Genomic DNA, 22,944 nt, shown 5'->3' with positions numbered 1-22,944 from the left:
ATGACCATAGGTGAGAATAGGAGCATAAACGGAGTGGTTGCTCTTTCTTCACCACAACTTTCTGGTAAAGTGCCCACAGAACATCAGGTGCAGCCCCAAACCGTCTGTTGATCTCATGCTCCATTTTGTCCCCACTCATGAATAACATACTTGAACTTCTCCACTTGAGGCAGTAACTCTCCCCTGACCCAGAGGGGACGATCCACAGTTTTCCATTTGAGGACTGTCAGGTTTGACCTTGCCTGGACATACAAGAAATGAAACTTGAGACAAGAACTCAGAGAGTTGAGATATCTTTTGTGAGCTTTGCAAAGGGGAGACACAGCAGAGCTTCCTATGTGCAGTTCTCCAACTGTGACATCCTCCGCGAGGCTCTTTTATTGTGTGTAAAAAAACAAAGATAAGGGTGGGGGCTACATGAGTCCACAGGCGTGTGGTTACAACATGTGCTATTAGTCATGTGCAGATACGTATGCAATCAACTGAAACATTCTGATCTTAGGTACAGTGAGCGGTTTTGCTGAAGCTTGCTAAATGTCAAACCGCAAACAGGCTGACCTGCAGCTGTGCTATCTATCTGGGAATATCTGAGAGAAACAGTTTGCAGAATTTAAGATGCAAACGGAACAATATAAAAGACCAGATGTAATAAATGATAACATGTTTGTACAGTACATTTTATCTAACATATCCCTCCTGTTTATCATTTATTACATCTCAACCACATCCAATACATTAATCACAACCACTTGTTAAGAACATTTTCAGTTGTAACATCATAGACGAATGCGGAGATGAATATAGTAACCAAAAACAGGAGGACAAAATGACAGTGAACCAATAATAAAGATTTTAAATCGTTATGTGGTGTCTTATTGCTTACAGGGCGGTGTCAGAACGCTCAGGAATATCGACCTCGTAATCAGGTGGTTGACACGGCCGGGCATCGGCATATGGCGATTGGCGGACATCATATTCTGGTTCGTGCTCAAAATCATCGGTCGACAATGGTTGGAAATGGGTAGTTTCTCGATGGAGGTCTCGCTGTACGACATTACATCGGACAAAGGCGTTGGAGACTAATTTTACAATCATGGAACGGAGGCAAGGCACTATGCAGCAACGTAAGAGTGCAAAAACTGCAACAATGATCAATAGAGGGGTCAAAGCTTGTAGTAGAAGTTGCCACCAACTTCCTGATGTAAACCATGACCAGAAGCTCCAGTTAGGTGATGACATTGTTGCTTGGACAGAGTCACGGACCTCTGTCATCTCTTGTAGGGCTCAGGTGATGGCACCTCCGTCAGCTGTGTTGTCCGGGATAAAGGTGCAGCACGCTGTACCCACCAAAGCACACACTCCACCGGAGGGTGCGGTCAGCTGATCAAGAACCATACGGTTTTGCAGTACCATCAGTCGCAGGGCCCTAATTTCTTCCGCGGTTGCATTGGCCATCTCGAGTGTGGAGTTCATGAATTGCAAAACCTTCCAGCGGGTGAACTCAATTTCTAGAGCTACAAGGTTGACCCCAACATGCGGAAGCATGCCGAATAGTGCACCTCCATCCCTGATGGAATATTCTTTTATCACTAGGAATATGGCTGGTATCAGACAGTTCTCGTTTAACGGGAACATTATGTGGTTCATGGAACTTGACAGTGGCTTCGGACCATTGGTCTTTAGTAATATGTACTACTGTCTTGTGTAAATAAATCATTCCACATCTTACACTCCAATTGAGAGGAAGGTGAGCGTAAACGTTGGTCCCGCATAGCCAATAGTAATCAGTGAGGACTCTAGTGCCCTTCTGGGTTGGCGCTATGGCTGCACAGGAACAGCGCTTAACGTAAGGGGCCTGGGTGGTGTTACACCAGAAATGGTCTGCGTCCCTGACGAGGCGAGCCTTGTTCCATTGGGTCTTATCCTGTTTACAGGTTTTATTTCTGTTGCATTCATTTTTTGCTGTTCGATTTACATAATTGCAGAAGGTGTAAGTAAAATTGCAGGAGTGAGGTGAAAGCCACCCAAGCAGGTTTGAGCCATTCCCAATTATGCAATAGTCAAAGCTATGATAAGGCGTTATATCAGTTATCAGTAAGGGGTCCTGCACCTGGGGGTAAACTGGAACCGGTACAGTTTCCCACCAAGGGAGACGCAGTGGTTTTGTTCAGAGGTACAGAATAATTTCCTGGGTAGGTTGACAGGCCCATCAAACAACTGGTATTTGCTCGAGACATTGGAGTAGCATGTAGACCATTATGTGTGGTGGAAACAGGAATATATGTACAGACATAACAGTTGGTATGGTTCGCTAGATGTGAAGTGTAATTCACGTAGCGCCACCACATGTTGGTATGGTAAGGGTGTTGTGGTTCGTCAGGGTGGTTGATGTATCATTTTTCTTTTTGGGTGAGAGGGTGAACGGGGTTGATTCATCGAGATCAGTTTCAGACGGGGGAGGTCGTTCCCACATCTGCCACAGTAGACAAAAACATGCTAAGATCACAACAAATCAGACTGCCTGCCAGACTCACCCACAGCCACGGCGCCTGGCACGTGGGTTGGGTGTATTCTGCGGATCAGCCATTGGTGCTAGGCCACAGCGTCACCTATAAGCCACTCTAAGTGAGTAAGGATCTCCCTGCTTCACTGACGTTGAGACGAGACAACACTATACGGTGAATCCCCTTTGTAGTCAGACTTCCCCTTTACTCGTTTGTGGTTATAGGCACACGCTGCAGCTTACAGTGACTTAGATGTATCCATGACGGTCTCTCAGCGATCTTCACGGCTGTTGGTGTGGTCAGCAATACTTGGAACGGGCCTTCCCACCATGGGCTGGAGCAGTTTTTCCTTTTTATGACCTTGATAAACACTTAGTCTCCTGGCTTCACTGTTTTGGTATCCTGTGGAGACAGAGAATCAGTTGGCAGTAACTGTGCTTTTAACACATCTCTTTCCTGAAGTATCTTTTTCATAAAATCTGCTAAGGTCAATTCCTCATCTGCCTTTTGTAAATCTGATCCAAAGAGTGGGAGGCGCTAAGGTCTACCATGCAAAATCTCAAAAGGTGGCGGCCCTTGTGGTGTGGGTGTGATGTGCATATATAATTTTACCAGGTCCAGACATTCAGGCCAGGGTCGTCTTGTTTCAGTCATTGTTTTCCTGAGCCTGGACTTGATAGTCCCATTAGTTCATTCCACGTGTCCTGCACTTTGTGGGTGATACGCACAATGATGTTTTAACTGAATGCCCAGTGTTTGTGTCAGGTGTTGTATCATGGTGTTGACAAAGTGTGCTCCATTGTCGCTGTAAATTTTTTCAGGTATTCCATATGCAGGAATAATCACTTTACACAGTGCCTTTGCAACTGTCAGGGCATCTGCATGTTTTCCAGGAACAATTTCAACCCATTTGGAGAATGCATCAATCAAAACCAGGCAGTATTTGTATGGACCACTCTGATTCAGCTCAATGAAGTCCATGTGTACTACCTGGAATGGGTATTGAGGTGTAGGAAAACGGCCCCGTTTTGGTCTCAGGTTGCCTTGTGGGTTGTTTTTTATGCAGATCAAACATCTCTTGCAGTATGTTTGTGCATAAACATTGAATCCAAAAGTTGAAAAAAACATGATTTCCTTGTGATACCATCCCTCCTGTTGACACATGGCTCTGCCCATGTGTAAATGTGTAACCATAGCAGCGGTCTCAAACAAGGATTTCGGCAGGATAGGTTTGTCCTGGTAAATGTACAAATCATCATGAAGGAGAGCACCTTTTGTCAACCATGAATGTTTTTCATTGTGTGAGGCGTCATGTTGGCGTGATTTGAGTACATCAAGCTCCATTCAAGCTTGATGGTGCTTTCTCCATTCAAGAAGCTTGAATGGAGAAAGCACCATCATTCAACATTATAGTACTTTATAGTATTGGTTAAAATGTGACAGTGACAAGAATATTAACACAAAGTCAAATGTAAGCTGTCATGGGAATGAACATTTGAAGATCATCATCTGAAACCGACAGCTTTAGGTGAGCGGTGCAGAATTGGACTTGTTCCAAACACTGCACACCTCCCATGACAAACCATTTTTATGTCATATTCATTTCTGATTGGGTAAAAGTTCAATCAATGACATTTGCTGATAAAACGTGTGTTTGTGTTGTGTTGTCGCTGATTGAATTCCATGAATTTTATTTATGGTCATTAATACACGCAAAATCCTCATTTACATACTGCTGTCTACATCACATCACCTTCTGTCGAGCACATTTATTCTTCGTAAATCACCTGCAAAAAAGTTCATCAAGTCAGCGTGCCAAAGTTTGGAATGCACACAGAATTTGGTACTTGTTATGTGGAACCTCTGTAAGGGCCCCTTCACACATAGTAGTACGAATAAGTACAAATCAGGTCGAATCACGGCAGAACAACTTGTATGAGTGAACCAAAAAAAACATCAAGGCAACGGGCAGGCGTGAACGATGCCGCTGCAACAGTTTCGTGCATGTGGGAACACAGTGCAAGCAGCTGTGCGATGTATAACCACATCGCACAGCTGCAGTGAAATAAAAAAAAATACATGCCATCCACAGGAGTCGGACCTGCAATTTCCAAAAGTTCTGATTGTCAGCCAGAAATGTTACCACTGAGCTACCGTCACTGTCCTGTGAAAGATGTGGGAAAATGCCTGATATCAAGAAGGACATTGACGTATTTAAGATAAATACAACCACACACCATATGAAAAACACCACATTATATTGAATCCCTCTTATCAAGTGGACAATACAAGTATGATCTGTCTGTTCCTCTGAAGATGACCCATGGTCACAGAAGTACAGTCATGAAATGACATGAATGAGAAGCAGGGCACTCTTATCATGTCCACATCTGTGAGTGGCATGTCCAGCCGGCCCCGCGCATGTGTCCTGCCTGACGCGCGTCTTGTGGATGGAGCGCCGCAGGACAGACACGGCGTCATGTGGAACAGAGCTCACGTGGGTGACATGACTTTCAGATCACTTACTGCGTGTTATGATCTAACAGTCTGTTTCACCTGGGGTAGCCTGTCAATGTGCGTAGCAGGCACTCCCTCGCTGCAGCCCATTGCAACAGCGATATATGTTTTTATGTATGTCCACGTGAGGACAGGAAGCAGACACACGTGCATCACAGTGGGCAATTGTCAGTTCATGTCCATCCAAACATGGTACGTGTTCCCCAGCCATGACGTCCAGAACCACAGATCTCCGCAGCCGCTCCTGTGGGCGGACACACCTCCTGTCAGTTCAGCGCACACACCAACGTGTCACTGTGTCTGTTTGCCACACTCGTGGGGGCACTTAGACAAATTTCACATCTGGCTTGACAGTTGATCGTCTGCTGAATGTTGTCATACTAATACTGCGAATGGCCACACATTTTCTAAGTGCCAAGTGAGCGGTGTTAGATGTGTGTGCGTGTCACCTGGAATTTGGTCAACAACTGCTGCGAGAGGGTTTGATGGGCTCTCACAGGGCACACTCTGTTTTTCAGTTGCTGGTGTGCACAAATAGTTGTAGCAACAGGTGTACGAGGTGTTGGAGGCAGCTACGATTTACACGTATTGCATACAATTCCTGCTTCATGCATACTTCATGCGCAATTCGACCACATTCATACTATGTGTGAAGAGGCCCTAAATCAGGCCTGAGATATTTTTTGATGAAACTACCTGTTGGTAACTTGGTGCAGAATAGGGGTCGATACTGGTTCATGATATTATTGAAGCACTGGTATAAGACTTCAGGTACAGTATGTGTACCGATAATCCTGTCTCTAAATTTTCAATATATACACCGGGCAGAGCTGACATTTTCTGCTGGGTATGCTTATGTATTTTGGGTATTTTGAAAATACATTAAAAATACATGATGACACAGGAAAGTGAAAACACTTATTTCCATTTCCATTATTTCCAAATGATAAAATAAAAGTAATAATAAAATATACACCAACCAAAAATATAAACACATCACTTTTGTTTTTGCTACCATTTTTCATAAGCTGAACTCAAAGATTTTATTTTATTTTCATTTATATAGCACCAAATCACAACAAACGTATCATTGCACGCCTAGATTTAAAACATTTTCTTTATACCCAAGGACTGATTTCTCTTAAATGTTGTTCACAAATCTGTCTAAATCTGTGTTAGTGAGCACTTCTCCTTTGCTGAGACAATTCATCCCACCTCACAGGTGTAGCATATCAAGATGCTGATTAGACAGCATGATTATTGCATAGATCACATCCTTAGGCTGGCCACAATAAAAGGCAGCGGTGGTCTAGTTACATTTTGCTTTTCCTTCAAAGTCTGTGCATGTCCTCTGGCTGTGTTAGTGCAAAGCCAACAGCAGCTACAAACAGAGAACAGAAGCTAAAAAAGAGAACAGCAGCACACCCGCACTAAGTTAAAATCTGATGTTTTGTTTGGGTTTTTTTTCCTAAATAAACAGTCTTTCTGTGGATGGCACGAGATAAAAGCACAGATAAATCTTACCTATCAACCAGGTCGCAATTTCCACATAAATACATGGGTTTTCCATTCTTCCTGCTCACAGACTGTGCAGGGCAGGGCCTTACTCAGATGGAAAAAGGATCAGAATGCCCCCATCCCCAACACCCTTATCGTATCCACATTTTAAGACATTTTTGCATATACTACTACTACTACAAATAATAATAATAATAAAATAATAATAACATTTAACAACATAAATGTTTCACCAGGATTTCTCTGTGCCAGTGTTTTACTATAGTCCTACACAAAGTGGAATTGAGAAGCCATATAAATATACGAGGGCTGTCAATAAAGTTACGGTCCTTTTTATTTTTTTCAAAAACTATATGGATTTCATTCATATGTTTTTACGTCAGACATGCTTGAACCCTCGTGCGCATGCGTGAGTTTTTCCACGCCTGTCGGTGACGTCATTCGCCTGTGAGCACTCCTTGTGGGAGGAGTCGTCCAGCCCCTCGTCGGAATTCCTTTGTCTGAGAAGTTGCTGAGAGACTGGCGCGTTGTTTGATCAAAATTTTTTCTAAACCTGTGAGACACATCGAAGTGGACACGGTTCGAAAAATTAAGCTGGTTTTCAGTGAAAATTTTAACGGCTGATGAGATATTTTGAGGTGATTCTGTCGCTTTAAGGACTTTTCACGGTGCGAGACGTCGCGCAGCGCTCTCAGGCGGCGTCGTCAGCCTGTTCAAACTGAAAACATCCACATTTCAGGCTCTATTGATCCAGGACGTCGTGAGAGAACAGAGAAGTTTCAGAAGAAGTCGGTTTCAGCATTTTATCCGGATATTCCACTGTTAAAGGAGATTTTTTTAATGAAAGACGTGCGGACGGGTCCGCGCGTCGGGACGCAGCCGCCGCGACGCTCCGCCACAGGAAAAACACCTCTGTTGAAAGCCTTAAGGACAAGTTGGAACATGTCCTGCCTGTTAAACAATTTCTCATATACTCACTCCACTGAAAGCCATCAAAAGCCGCCTGGATTTTACAAATGGTTATCAACACGGAGGTGTTTTTCCTGTGCTGCCGCACCGCGTCGGCTGCGTCCCGACGCGCGGACCCGTCCGCACGTCTTTCATTAAAAAAATCTCCTTTAACAGTGGAATATCCGGATAAAATGCTGAAACCGACTTCTTCTGAAACTTCTCTGTTCTCTCACGACGTCCTGGATCAATAGAGCCTGAAATATGGAGGTTTTCAGCTTGAACAGGCTGATGACGCCGCCTGAGAGCGCTGCGCGACGTCTCGCACCGTGGGAAGTCCTTAAAGCGACAGAATCACCTCAAAATCTCTCATCAGCTGTTAAAATTTTCACTGAAAACCAGCTTAATTTTTCGAACCATGTCCACTTCGATGTGTCTCACAGGTTTAGAAAAAATTTTGATCAAACAACGCGCCAGTCTCTCAGCAACTTCTCAGACAAAGGAATTCCGACGAGGGGCTGGACGACTCCTCCCACAAGGAGTGCTCACAGGCGAATGACGTCACCGACAGGCGTGGAAAAACTCACGCATGCGCACGAGGGTTCAAGCATGTCTGACGTAAAAACATATGAATGAAATCCATATAGTTTTTGAAAAAAATAAAAAGGACCGTAACTTTATTGACAGCCCTCGTATGTTTACTTCATTTAACTTTTCTGCATAAATAAAGTGGGATGTGAAGCAATATCTTCTTTTCTTTAAACAATGCCTAAGATCTGGCATATCTGGGTCTGTTTGGAGTTCTAGTTTAAAATTAGGTCAGTTAGTGTGAGAGGAACCATAAATATGAAAATTATTTAGTCTGTTGAGGCTAGTAAAATTATTATAAGGATATAACTGTAGAGTATTGGATGATACTTATTGAATTTTGAGAAATGATCCAAAGCCCTGATGCAGAGTTTTTTTTTCCATTTGTGTTTTCTGCTTTTCATGTTGGTTTCTATCTTTGGAAGTGTTGCGGCCCCTGTCGGCCACCATTGGATGGGGGCAGGGGATCCTTCCACGTACAGACTGACCTTTGTTTGAAGCTGTGCAAAGTGCCTGTCACTCACACAAACACAGCACAGAGAGCAAAACCTGGCAGCAAAATGAGGAGGTGTGCCATTAATAGTCGCTGTCAGTCTCCCCTATGACCTACTCCACATTCCTCTCCTTCTGCGCTTATTAGCCGTATATTAGCTTTTCCATTTGCCTCTGCCCCCCCAGCCTGACAGGCTGTTTGTGTTGTCATACAGATGTCAAAGATGGCCACATGAGACCATTTGTAAGGCGGGCACAAAGGTAGCTCTGTTTTTCCAGAGCCAAGGCAGCCATGCAAATTAAAGTGTTTGTATAGAATGTGACAGCAAAAATGGTCTGAGAGCTCAGTGCACGTGCACGAAGCCTTCACTCACTAACACCCACACACACACACACACACACACACACACACACACACACACACACACACACACACACACATTAAAAAGCACAACCCAAAGACAGCCAACACATGAGGCTTATTAAACATAAATCTCTGCTGCTCTACAGATGAAAGTTGAAATGCATATTGATGTTCAGGAGGCGCTTCATAAATCCTTTAGGTTTGCACCTTCTCCTCAGTGTTCCTGATACTTCCCACAGAATGTCATTCCAAACTGAAAACAGTTTCCACTCGAATGCTGCAATCTGGAACATTCAATCCAGATAAAATTTCTTTTTAAAATCAGGAATTGTGTTTTTAAAAAATGGCAACAAAATATCTGATGCACTGTACTCACTGTACCACTGTACCAAAAACTAAATTTAATTGTATAGCAAGAGGGAAAAGGCCATAGAAGCTCTGTTATCACTTTCAAGGATGTGCACCCTGGAAGGCTATGATCTATAACCCTGACAAACTGACATGTGGCGGTGAATCATGGTTGCCCACGAATATGACATTGTGTGCAGTTTCATCAGGTAATGTGCTGTCATTCATCAATAGCTGATATACCCACATGGGCAAGGGATTTGGGAAATCTTTGTCAAGCACTGCAATGTGGAGAAAGTTTAGCTACACATTGCTAGATTTGATCTGTTTTGGTGAAAGAATATCCTTCTCCACTCTGCTCCACTATGAAACTAAAAGTGGTGATGCAAAATGCAAAACAAGCTAGCTGAAAAACAGTTGGATGGATTTCCTGCAACCTTGGTGGGAATATTACATGGATATATATCTAGCGGTGATTAGATTTTGGAGTCGCTTGGATGAGATATTCCTTTATTAGCCCCACATGGGGAAATATGTCAAGATCAAGGAAAACAATGTCTGAAAAAACACTTTTTGTATATATCAACAATGAAGAAGCCTAGATGGATGATCTAAAACATATACAGTATAGATCAGCAAACTGGTTGTGATTGATGAGTATGAATAACCCCACAACCCGGTCCCAGATAAGCAGTTAAAGATGAGTGAGTAGTATGAATAATTTCAAAATGAAGTTATACAGATGTCATACCGTAAGTCATACGTTGTCAAAAACCACCATTACAGACAGATGTATGTTTACTGATACATTTATATTGCTGCAGGGAGGCATCAAGCCTCTGGTGCTTTCATTATTTGCGTGATCCCTCTGATTATAGAAGGTTGTGAAAGACCCTGTCATTACCACTGCAAAATGTAGTTACATTTTCCCAGTTGGCAAATACCTTAAAATAATGATAACTTTAATCTCTTGCATCATGGTATGTTGTACTGTGTGTGAGACAGGGAGGCAAGCGCATCTCTAATGACATTAGTTACCTCCGACAAGGAGGTTATGTTTTCGGTCGCGTCCGTTTGTTGGTTGGTTGGTTGGTTGGTTTGTTAGCAGGATTACTCAAAAAATCCTCAATGGATTTCAATGAAATTTTTACCAGGGGTGTATCTTGGCCTAACTTAGAAGTCATTAAATTTTGGTAATTCATCTGGAACACGAATCCAGTAATTTTTTAAAGAATTCTTTATCATTGCAGGATAGGACCATATTTCAACATTTTTGCATCTAACTTCATGAAGACGGGTCACAAAGGCTGAACAAAAATTAAGTTACAACACAACAATAATTGAGCATTTGTTTCTCCTCATTGAATAAACTTGTTAGAAAATTTAAAAAAAACTTGTGTGGTTCATGCAGTTTCTCTTTATAAATACATTTGCTGAAGATCTAAGGGTTTAACCCTCTGGGGCCGACGCTGTCGTATACGATGGCTGAGACCAAGCTTTACTAAATTATAAAAAACGTTTTAATGATATGAGATAGAAACTTTACTTTTTTTGCTGAAAGTTAACTCTGCGGACTTTTGAGCCACCGCCCACCATCTTTGTACTCCTCATAGAAGCTGTGTGATGACGTGAGCAATGTGAGTGTCTAATCAGAATTGGTTCACCGTCACATGGTTTTCCAAAATCCAATCATAGGGCAGATTCACCTCACATGACACACCAAAGATAGTTTTTAGGAGTGATGTGTTACTAGTTTATTATAGTTTGCTGTGTGTTTTGAATAAATGTGTGTGGAAAATTATTTCCCGCTTTACTTTTTCCTTTCTTATTTCTGATTGTAAACCTTTATTAAACTTATAAAACACAACTATAGCATATATATTTTGAAAGTACAGGTTGTCCTGAAAAAAAGACACACAACTTAATTGTGGGATGCAGGGAGAGCTGTTAACAGCAATAATAAAACATTTATGCCAGGCGAGTGAACTGTCCAAAAAATGCCCTCGGACCACAGAGGGTTAACCACTGAATCTGAAAAATGACGGTAGATGCGTGAAATGACGTGGAATAAGTCTCTTTGCCAAAGGGTATTCCATGTGTCGTCAGTGACCCTATGGCCTTGGCGGAGGTTCTCCGAGTGCTTCTAGTTACAAGCATGTTCACTGCATGATCTAATGTCTCGTGTTTTATTCATTTACAATCATCCATTGTTTGGTGCACATCTTGTCTACCTCTTTGTGTCGGCCATTATCTCTTCTGCTTAAGAAACTTCTAAGCCTCTTAAAAGATCTCCTCACTATTCTTATCAATTTTTCACCTTTGATGATGCTTTATGAATAACTCTGATCTTTACTAGGATTTACTCTTGAGTTTTCAGCAGGAATGCCTACAATTGTAAAGTTTTTATTCATATTTAGTTACTAGGTGCAGCTTTCCACACAGTCATATTTTACATAATATTTCTAAAATCAGTGGTGACAGAATTTAGTATCTTTCAGTAAATTTTTCAATTTGTTCTTGAAGCTTCCAATAGAATCAGAGTTCTTGATGCTGTCAGGGAGAGCGTTCCACTGAGTCATGGCTTTCACAGAGAAAGTTGACTGACCAAAAGCAGTACGACAGAAAGGCACAGAACAGTCTCTTATTGAAGATATTCTGGTAGATCTTATAGACTGCACCGGATGAATATTAACAAACTGACATAATGGGGAAGGAGCCGAGCCATTTAAAATCTTAAACGTAAGACACAAATTAGAAAACAGTTCATAATTCTCAAAACTAAGCACATGAAGCTTTTCTAGAATCCTGCAGTGGTGATATTGCATAGATTTTTTTATCTAGCATTTTTAAGGTTTGTTTATACAGAGATTCCTGGGTGAAGACAACGACGAAGAAGAGGAGGAAAACGTTGCCATGAACAGCGGGAGAGAAGAAGAAAACTAGAAGGGTGGAAATGAGAGTGGGGACTTTGAATGTTGGTAGTATGACTGGTAAAGGGAGAGAGCTGGCTGATATGATGGAGAGGAGAAAGGTAGACATATTGTGTGTGCAAGAGACCAAGTGGAAGGGAAGTAAGAGCAGGAGCATCGGCGGTGGGTACAAGTTGTTGTACCATGATGAGGACAGAAAGAGAAATGGTGTTGGGGTCATTTTAAAGGAAGAGTATGTTAAAAGTGTGTTGGAGGTTAAGCAAGTGTCTGACAGGGTGATGAGTGTGAAGTTGGAAATTGAAGGGGTGATGATGAATATCATCAGTGCATATGCCCCACAGGTAGGTTGTGAGATGAAGGAGAAAGAAGATTTCTGGAGTGTGTTAGATGAGGTGGTGGAGAGTGTGCCCAAGCATGAAAGAGTGGTGATAGGAGCAGACTTCAATGGGCATGTTGGTGAAGGGAACAGAGGTGATGAGGAAGTAATGGGTAGATATGGTATCAAGGATAGGAATGGGGAAGGACAGATGGTATTTTGCAAAAAGGATGGAAATGGCTGTGGTGAATACCTACTTTAAGAAAAGGGAGGAGCACAGGGTAACATATAAAAGTGGAGGAAGGTGCACACAGGTGGACTACATTCTTTATAGGAGATGCAAGCTAAAAGAAATCACAGACTGTAAGGTGGTAGCAGGAGAGAGTGTCACTAGACAGCATAGGATGGTTGTTTGTAGGATGACTTTAGAGGTAAAGAAGAAGAAGAGAGTGAGAGCTCAACAAAGGATCAGATGGTGGAAGCTGAAGGAGGAAGACTGTTGTGTGAAATTTAGCGAGCAGGTGAGAGAAGCACTAGTTGGAGGGGAAGCAATTTTGAACAATTGGAAGAGTACTGCAGATGTGGTGGGGGAGACAGCTAGGGCAGTACTGGGTATGACATCTGGACAGTGGAAGGAAGACAAGGAGACTTGGTGGTGGAATGAAGAGGTCCAGGAAAGCATAAGGAGAAAGAGGTTGGTGAAAAAGTTTTGGGATAGTCAGAGAGATGAAGAAAGTAGACAGGAGTACAAGGAGATGCGGCGTAAGGCGAGAAGAGAAGTGGCAAAAGCAAAGGAAAAGGCATATTGCGAGCTGTACAAGAAGTTGAATAGTAAGGAAGGAGAAAAGGACTTGTACCGATTGGCCAGACAAAGGGACAGAGCTGGAAAGTATGTGCAGCAGGTTAGGGTGGTAAAAGATGCACATGGTAATGTGCTGACAAGTGAGGAGTGTGTGCTGAGAAGGTGGAGGGAATATTTCGAAGAGTTGATGAATAAAGAAAATGAGCGAGAGAAAAGGCTGGATGATGTGGTGAGAGTAAATCAGGAAGTAAAAGAGATTAGCAAGGAAGAAGTGAGGGCTGCTATGAAGAGGATGAAGAGTGGAAAGGCAGCTGGTCCAGATGACATTCCAATGGAGGCATGGAAATGTCTAGGAGAGATGGCAGTAGAGTTTCTAACCAGATTGTTTAATAAAATCTTGGAAAGTGAGAGGATGCCTGAGGAGTGGAGACGAAGTGTGCTGGGTCCTTTTTTCAAGAACAAGGGTGATGTGCAGAGCTGCAGTAACTACACAGGCATAAAGCTGATCAGCCACAGCATGAAGTTATGGGAAAGAGTAGTAGAAGCTAGGCTTAGAAAACAGGTGAAGATCTGTGAGCAGCAATATGGTTTCATGCCGAGAAAGAGCACTACAGATGCAATGTTTGCTCTGAGAATACTGTTGGAAAAGTACAGAGAAGGACAGAAAGAGTTACATTGTGTGTTTGTGGACTTAGAAAAAGCTTATGATAGGGTACCAAGAGAAGAGTTGTGGCATTGTATGAGGAAGTCTGGAGTGGCAGAGAAGTATGTTAGGGTAGTACAGGACATGTACAAGAATAGTGTGACAGCGGTGAGATGCGCAGTCGGAATGACAGACTCATTCAAGGTGGAGGTGGGATTACACCAAGGATCAGCTCTGAGTCCTTTCTTGTTTGCAGTGGTGATGGACAGGTTGACAGATGAGATCAGACAGGAGTCCCCATGGACTATGATGTTTGCAGATGACATTGTGATCTGTAGTGAGAGTAGAGAGCAAGTTGAGTCTAGTCTGGAGAAGTGGAGATATGCTTTGGAGAGAAGGGGAATGAAAGTCAGTAGAAGCAAGACTGAGTACATGTGTGTAAATGAGAGGGAGCCCAGTGGAATAGTGCAGTTACAAGGAGTAGAAGTGGTGAAAGTAGATGAGTTTAAATATTTGGGGTCAACTGTTCAAAGTAATGGAGAGTGTGGTAGAGAGATGAAGAAGAGAGTGCAGGCAGGGTGGAGTGGGTGGAGAAAGGTGGCAGGAGTGATCTGTGACCGAAGAATATCAGCAAGAGTGAAGGGGAAAGTTTACAAAACAGTAGTGAGACCAGCTATGTTGTATGGTTTAGAGACAGTGGCACTAACAAAAAGACAGGAGGCAGAGCTGGAGGTGGCAGAGCTGAAGATGTTGAGATTCTCTTTGGGAGTGACAAGAATGGACAAGATTATGAATGAACATATCAGAGGGACAGCTCAGGTGGGACGGTTTGGAGACAAAGTCAGAGAGGCGAGATTGAGATGGTTTGGACATGTACAGAGGAGGGACCCAGGGTGTATAGGGAGAAGGATGCTGAGGATGGAGCCACCAGGCAGGAGGAGAAGAGGGAGACCAAAGAGGAGGTTCATGGATGTTCTGAGAGAGGACATGCAGGTGGTTGGTGTGACAGAGGAAGATACAGAGGACAGGGTGAGATGGAAACGATTGATCTGCTGTGGCGACCCCTAACGGGAACAGCCGAAAGACAAAGAAGAGTTTATACAGAGATTCCAGTGGCTTAATAGTTGTTTCTCCAGCCTGCCCCCAACATGTGATACAATATGACAAATGAGAAAAAAAATCATAGCATGCATAAAGGTCTTTGCAGCATCTATTGAGAGACAGCCTCTAATATGTCTAAAATCATCCAATCAGATAAATAAGAAGCCATCCATGGCAGTGTTTCAGTTTCAGGTGTGTGTAAAATTAGGGTTGTTAAACATGCAAAGAGGTGAGATTTGCACATGCAATGAGATGTATTAAGATCAAAAGGAAATTTAGAGGGGTGTGATTGTGTATGTATGTTGCTCATTTGAAATGCATGTTAAATGATTTCAGCTGACAGTCTGCTGTTACAGCAGCTGTTGCCTCCTCGTAGAGAGAATAAAAAAATAATTCATTGAAAATGTCAGGCATATTTAACTAGTTAGTGGTTAATGTTGTGCTTGTTTTATTTAGAAAAAAGCACATAACTCTGGTCCATATGTTGTGCATGGAGCATAGAGTACAGTAAGTTGTATGTGAAGGCTGCAATACATTTAATGAAAACCGGTATGAAAATCTGTTTCAGTTTCAGTTTATTGCCATTTGCAGTAGAAAAACCACATTGGAATTAAAAATTGCGAGCAGATCTCAGTGCACATCAAACACACAAACACAAACCATTCATTCAGCATGTACAGCATGATTAAAACCCCCAAGCCACATAAAAATATCAAAAGAAGGTATTCAAAGTCAATAAATAGTAGTTTAAAATATCAAACACTTAAGTGCCCGTGCAGATCCAAAGTGCTTTACTATAGGGCATTGTTTAAAATTTTCACAGCCTGTGGGAAAAAGCTCCTGCTATGGTGGGATGTTGTGCTTTTAATGGCACAATACCTTCTGCCAGAGGAAAGCAGGTCAAAAAAGTCCCTGGCCGGATGATGAGATGGGTCATTAATGATCGATAATGCCCGAGAAAGAAGTCTTTTTTTATAAATGTCCTCCAGATCGAGCAGCTCCACACCTGCAATCCTGCTGGCCGAGCGGACAACTTTGTGCAGTGCTCGTTTTTCGTTGTTTGTGGTGTTACCAAACCACACTGTGATGGCTCCTGTGAGGACACTCTCAATAGCACAGCGATAAAAGTTTGTCAGAGTTTGTTTGTTTGGGGTGAAAGCCTTCAACTTGCACAAAAAGAACAAACGCTGATGGCATTTTTTAACAATAGCAATAGTGTTTGAGTTCCAGCTTAAATTATTTGAAAGAGTCACACCCAAACATTTTCAGTTTTCTACCCTTTGCACCTCAACATTATGAGAGCTTATGAGGCTTATGAGAGCTATGTCCAAAATCAACAACGAGCTCACAAGTTTTTGAGGTATTCAATTTCAAGTTGTTTTGTTCGCTCCACAGAACTATTTTTTCCACCTCTGATCTATAATGCGAGTCATCATTGGCATGAATGAGACCGATTATAGTTGTGTCATCTGCATACTTAATAATCAGATTAGAAGAAGGGATTAGAAGCAACACAATCATAGGTATACAAGGTATACAGCAATGGGCTTAGTATACATCCTTGTGGAGAGCCAGTGTTTACAATAAGTTCATCAGAGACACAGTCATTAACCTTAACCCTCTGAGGCCTGCCAGACAAAAAGTTCAAAATCCATTTGCACATGGCATCACAAAGGCCAAGATTTTTCAGTTTTACAATGATTTTTGCTGGAACCAAGGAATTGAACCCTGAGCTATAGTCCAGAAAGAGCATTCTTGCATGAGACTGCCTTTTGCCCAAATGCTTGTATACAGAGTTCAGGGCAAAGGCAATGGCGTCCTCCACGCTCCTGTTTTGTCTATAAGCAAACTTAAGTGGGTCAACAGCCACCGGGATCTGGTCTTTAATATAGTTCAACACCAAGCGCTCAAAACACTTCATTAAAACTGAAGTTAGGGCCACTGGTCGGTAGTCATTAAGACAAGACACTAGTGACTTCTTTGGCACTGGGATAACCTTTTGAAGGCAAGTGGAACAGAGCAGTGCCTCAGTGACAAGTTGAATAAATCCGTTAGAGCTGGGGCAAGTTGTTCTGAGCAGAGTTTAACGACACAAGGGGGGATTCCATCCGGCCCACTGGCCTTCCTCACATTTGTCCTTTTGAGGGACCTTTGGACATTCTCCTGATGAAGAATAAGATAGTTCTCATCTGTGAATTCTGGAAACGAAAATGTCTCCCCGTTCCCAGTTTCAAAGCGGCAATAAAACTGGTTCAACACATTATTAGGTAGAGAGAGTTCAAAATCAGTAATGGTCTCTCTCCTGGGTTTAGATGAAGTGACCTTGTTTAGACCCTCCCACATACGTTTTGGGTCATTCTCTTTTAAAAAAATTTCAATTTTATGTCCATAAGAGCGTTTAACTACCTTTATAGAGCGCTCCACTGCATATCGGGCCCGCTTATATGCAGCAGCATCACCTGAATAAAAAGCCGCTGAGCGCTCTTTCAGTTTCATTTTAACATCCAAATTAAACCATGGATTTTGACTAGGTGACACTTAACTACTTTCTTTGGCACACAGCAGTCAATGCAAAATTGAATGTATCCAGTTAGAGTAACACAATATACATCTAGATTCTCTGACTTAAAAACAGTCCAGTCTGTGGCATCAAAACAGCCTTGGTGTTTCATTTCATTTCACACGTTTCTATAATGTGAACTGTGTTGTAATTTTGTGGTGCACTGAATGAAAAGAAACCCACAATAAAATTACAGTTATTTGTGTTAAACTTTGGCCACAACACAAACACACACACTTGCACACAGTAACATTCCGATGATCACACCTGATGTGGTCCATTCTGTGCATGAATCAAGAACTTCAGTGTCGTTAGAGTGCTATGGAAATAAAATTGTTACTTTTATCACACACACACACACACACACACACATATATATATATATATATTAAATGTCTGAAATAACAGTTTGCTGCTCGGTAACACGTTAGGTCTGACTTGAGTGGGTACACACTCAGCACACCTTAAAGTGTGTATCACTAGCAAATAAAATGTCAGATGAGCTTGATGTATTGCATTTTATTTTTGGTGCCATATGCCCTGAGAAATGAACTCATAAACAGCCTGAATTTAGCCTGATTTCACCTGCTGCTGATAAATGCTCAGAAACATTAAACTGTGAGGAATGAGGACTTTGATGACATCATATAGGGAAACACCCTTCCAGCTCCTCTATTGGAATGAATGTGAAAAACTGAATTTTCTACAGTGTGAAATCAGTGTTTTTGTGGACTTTGACAGTGAATTCATCAAAATGGTTAAAATGTGTGTTTTCGGAGGATGTAGCTCTAATCACATATTCTATTCTTTCCATTCGTTGACACAGGCGGAGCTGCTTTCAGACACGTAATAGTCAGTGTCTGACATTACATCATGATTATGGATGGATTATGGATTATGGGGGACACATCTCCAACACACGGTCCATCACTACCGGATCCCAACAAGGCTGCGTTCTTTCCCCTGTACACCAACAGCTGCACCTCCAGGCACCAGTCTGTAAAGCTCCTGAAGTTCATGGATGATACAACCCACATTAAACTCATCTCTGATGGGGATGGGTCTGCCTACAGATGGGAGGTCGATCACCCAGTGCAAGCAAAATAATCTGGAGCTCAAGACAGTGGAGCTGGTTGTTGACATCAGAAAGAACCCAGTCCCGGCCAACCCCATCACCCTGTGTGACTCCCTAGTCACCATCATAGAGTCCTTCCATTGCCTGGGGATCATCATCACCCAGGACCATCAAGTGAGCACAGCAGAGGATGTACTTTCTGTGGCAGCTGAGGAAGTTCAACCTGTCAAAAACAATGATGGTGAACTTCTACACTGCCATCATTGAGTCCATCATCTCCTCCTCCATCACCGCCTCGTACGCTGCTGCCACTGCTAAGAACACAAGCAGACTGCAGCATATCATTCACGCAGCACAGAAGGTGATCAACTGCAATCTGCTATCCCTACAGGACCTGTACACCTCCAGGGCCCTGAGGTGAGCAAGGAAGATAGTGGCCATTCCCTCTCACCCAGGACACAAACTCTTTGTTACCCTCCCCTCTGGCAGATGATGAGGTCCATCAAGACTAAAATCTCAAGACACAAAAACACCTTCTTTCCGTCTGCAGCTAGATGAATAAATAATGACAGAGACCCCCATTTACACTGCCTATCCCCCACTCCCACAAAGTACAGACTGATCATCCCTAACTGTTCATCTGCATGTCTGCACAACCCCATTACACTATATCTATTTGACAGTAAACTTAGTTTTGCCCATTTGTCTATTTCACTCATTACTTCTTACAAAGTATTTTTTCCTTTATTTTTACTGTTATTTATGCACCTATTACTTCTTACAGAAGTATTTTCTGTTATTGTTGTTTATGCACCAATGACACCAGATGAAATTCCTTGTATGTTATAACTTATATGGCAATAAAGTTGCTTCTGATTCTGATAAAAATGGCTGTCAATGTGTTGTGCATTTTTTAGATGCACACTAGCTTATTTTACTTTTCTCAGCTTTATTGGAACTCACACAAGTTAAAGAGTTGGAAGTAATGATTTATAACCTGGTTTGTCATTTTTTAAAAGCTAGTGTTGACTGGAGTGAGATATGCCCTTTAAGTACATGACATTCAAGTAAACGCTTACTGAGTGTTGTTAGAAGGAAAGGTGATTTAACACAGTGGTAAACATACCACTGTCCCAGCTTTTTTGAAATGTGTTGCAGGCATCCATTTCAAAATGAGCAAATATTTGCACAAAAACAATAAAGTTTATCAGTTTGAACATTAAACATCTTGTCTTTGTGGTGTATTCAATTAAATATAGGTTGAAGAGGATTTGCAAATCATTGTATTCTGTTTTATTTATATTTCACACAACGTTCCAACTTCATTGGAATTGTGGTTGTAAAACAACCTGGTCTCACGACAAGTCGTGATTCAGCAGCACGAAATACACATTAATCTATTGGTTTGTGATATTGTGACGAAAAGCACCTCATTTTCGTCACAGCAGCACAAATTCATTCTGATTCATTCAGTGATGGCTGCACGAAATTAAAAGTGAAGCGGGGGGGGGGGTCAGGGGTAGTTATGGGTAGAGTGGGGGGTAGGATTAGGGTTAGTAATAGTGAGTTAAAAAAACCCTGTCATGAAAATTTGACTCATTTCGTGACTGAAAGACAAAAAAAAAAAAAAGATGTGAGACTGGACTGTGTAGAAACATAAGTAACAAGGAAGTAAACTTTGTTTACTTTGGAGTCTGAATTATAAAAAAATGGTGCAGGTAGGTCTGTAAACAGTTGTAAAATTCTAAGGGTAATCAGAGAGCATATGTGTCCACCAGTAGAGATAATAAATCTGCAGTGAGGGCACTCAGAATCCTGTCTTTCTTTAGATTCTATGAAGTCATGTGGGAACTTTAATGCAGATTCAATGAAAACACCAAATCAAAACATTGTGTAAATCTGGGATCAGGCTGGATTTACACAGCATGTGACGTATCCCACTATAGATTACAGATTTCTTCTGGATCATATTTACTTGAACACCAAAAGCGTGGGGAGATTATAAATCTTTGTTTTGTCAGGAAGCAAGAATGATATAGCTGAGATCAGAGGAAAACAGAGTAAAGAGAAGGAGATAGAAGGAAAACAGCTGATGATATCATGAGGCAAGCTTGTTGGAGATCAAAGGAAAAGAGAAAACAATTTTTTCAGGCAGATCTGCTTTGCCATTTCATTTTAATCCACTCTTGCTTGACCCAAGGTCAATATCTTCACAAACCTTTGTCATAATCTACCCAATTACTTTCTCAGAGAGAGAGAGAGATCATGTGATCCGATTTATTTAATTAGCTAATAAAACTAAACTGCAACCTTTGAATCTGCTCTGATCAGAATCATGATTTGCTATGATTGACATGTTGCACATTCTTTGTGATCCTCAATCTTTTTTACACGGTGGTTCTGATAGGACGAGAAATGTCATTTTCCAGTTGTGGTCAGAAGTTTACCAATACTCGTGAAAGAAATGAATGTCCTGACAATATTGTGTCCTGTTGGTTGTTCTGTAGTTCGACAAAGATGCATCCACCACACACATACCTTAGTTGAATGTGCCGTATCAAGTTTCCCCTGTGCCAGACACTTGTGGTAGGTTCAAGCAGAATTGTGGTTGGATATTTGAGGACACTTCTTGGCAGTAATTCTTGGCAGGGATCTGACTTTAAGCACAGTTCAGTTATTTTCAAGAGGGCTGAGGTCAGGACTTTGACAAGACCATTCCAAAAACTTAATGTTGGCTTGCTTTAACCATTCAGCAACTAGCTTTGATGTGTTTCGTGCAACAGATAAAAGTGACACAAAGGAGTTGGAGTTTCTGGGTTTGCAATTATCCTGAATCAAGACAAAGATCCACACTTTCAGTGACTTCAAGGATCAAATCAAATCAAATCAATTTTATTTATTTAGCGCCAAATCACAACAAACAGTTGCCCCAAGGCGCTTTATATTGTAAGGCAAAAGCCATACAATAATTACAGAAAAACCCCAACGGTCAAAACGACCCCCTGTGAGCAAGCACTTGGCGACAGTGGGAAAGAAAAACTCCCTTTTAACAGGAAGAAACCTCCAACAGAACCAGGCTCAGGGAGGGGCAGTCTTCTGCTGGGACTGGTTGGGGCTGAGGGAGAGAATCAGGAAAAAGACATGCTGTGGAAGACAGCAGCACTAATGATTAAATGCAGAGTGGTGCATACAGAGCAAAAAGAAAAAGAAACACTCAGTGCATCATGGGAAACCCCCAGCAGTCTAAGTCTGTAGCAGCATAACTAAGGGATGGTTCAGGGTCACCTGATCCAGCCCTAACTATAAGCTTTAGCAAAAAGGAAAGTTTTAAGCCTAATCTTAGAATTTTAAATTCTATTCTAGAATTAACAGGAAGCCAATGAAGAGAGGCCAATATGGGTGAGATATGCTCTCTCCTTCTAGTCCCCGTCAGTACTCTAGCTGCAGCATTTTGAATTAACTGAAGGCTTTTCAGGGAACTTTTAGGACAACCTGATAATAATGAATTACAATAGTCCAGCCTAGAGGAAATAAATGCATGAATTAGTTTTTCAGCATCACTCTGAGACAAGACCTTTCTAATTTTAGAGATATTGCGCAAATGCAAAAACGCAGTCCTACATATTTGCTTAATATGCGCATTGAAGGACATATCCTGATCAAAAATGACTCCAAGATTTCTCACAGTATTACTAGAGGTCAGGGTAATGCCATCCAGAGTAAGGATCTGCTTAGACACCATGTTTCTAAGATTTGTGGGGCCAAGTACAATAACTTCAGTTTTATCTGAATTTAAAAGCAGGAAATTAGAGGTCATCCATGTCTTTATGTCTGTAAGACATTCCTGCAGTTTAACTAATTGGTGTGTCCCCTCTGGCTTCATGGATAGATAAAGCTGGGTATCATCTGCGTAACAATGAAAATTTAAGCAATGTTTTCTAATAATACTGCCTAAGGGAAGCATGTATAAAGTGAATAAAATTGGTCCTAGCACAGAACCTTGTGGAACTCCATAATTAACCTTAGTCTGTGAAGAAGACTCCCCATTTACATGAACAAATTGTAATCTATTAGATAAATATGATTCAAACCACCGCAGCGCAGTGCCTTTAATACATATGGCATGCTCTAATCTCTGTAATAAAATTTTATGGTCAACAGTATCAAACGCAGCACTGAGGTCTAACAGGACAAGCACAGAGATGAGTCCACTGTCTGAGGCCATAAGAAGATCATTT

General features: G+C 41.8%; 1 long non-coding RNA gene across 1 annotated transcript in view; it reads right to left on the bottom strand.

The window, feature by feature from the left end:
• Window positions 1–414: 414 nt before the first annotated feature.
• The window catches only part of LOC117523502, a 36,062-nt gene continuing 13,532 nt past the window's right edge, over window positions 415–22,944 (bottom strand). Inside the window, exon 4 of the long non-coding RNA XR_004564520.1 lies at window positions 415–2,906. This is a non-coding gene — a long non-coding RNA (uncharacterized LOC117523502). The remainder of the gene's footprint in view (window positions 2,907–22,944) is intronic.

Source organism: Thalassophryne amazonica, chromosome 13 (assembly GCF_902500255.1).
Source record: "Thalassophryne amazonica chromosome 13, fThaAma1.1, whole genome shotgun sequence".
NCBI classification, from domain to species: Eukaryota; Metazoa; Chordata; class Actinopteri; order Batrachoidiformes; family Batrachoididae; genus Thalassophryne; species Thalassophryne amazonica.
This window is presented reverse-complemented; position numbering and strand designations above follow the sequence as displayed.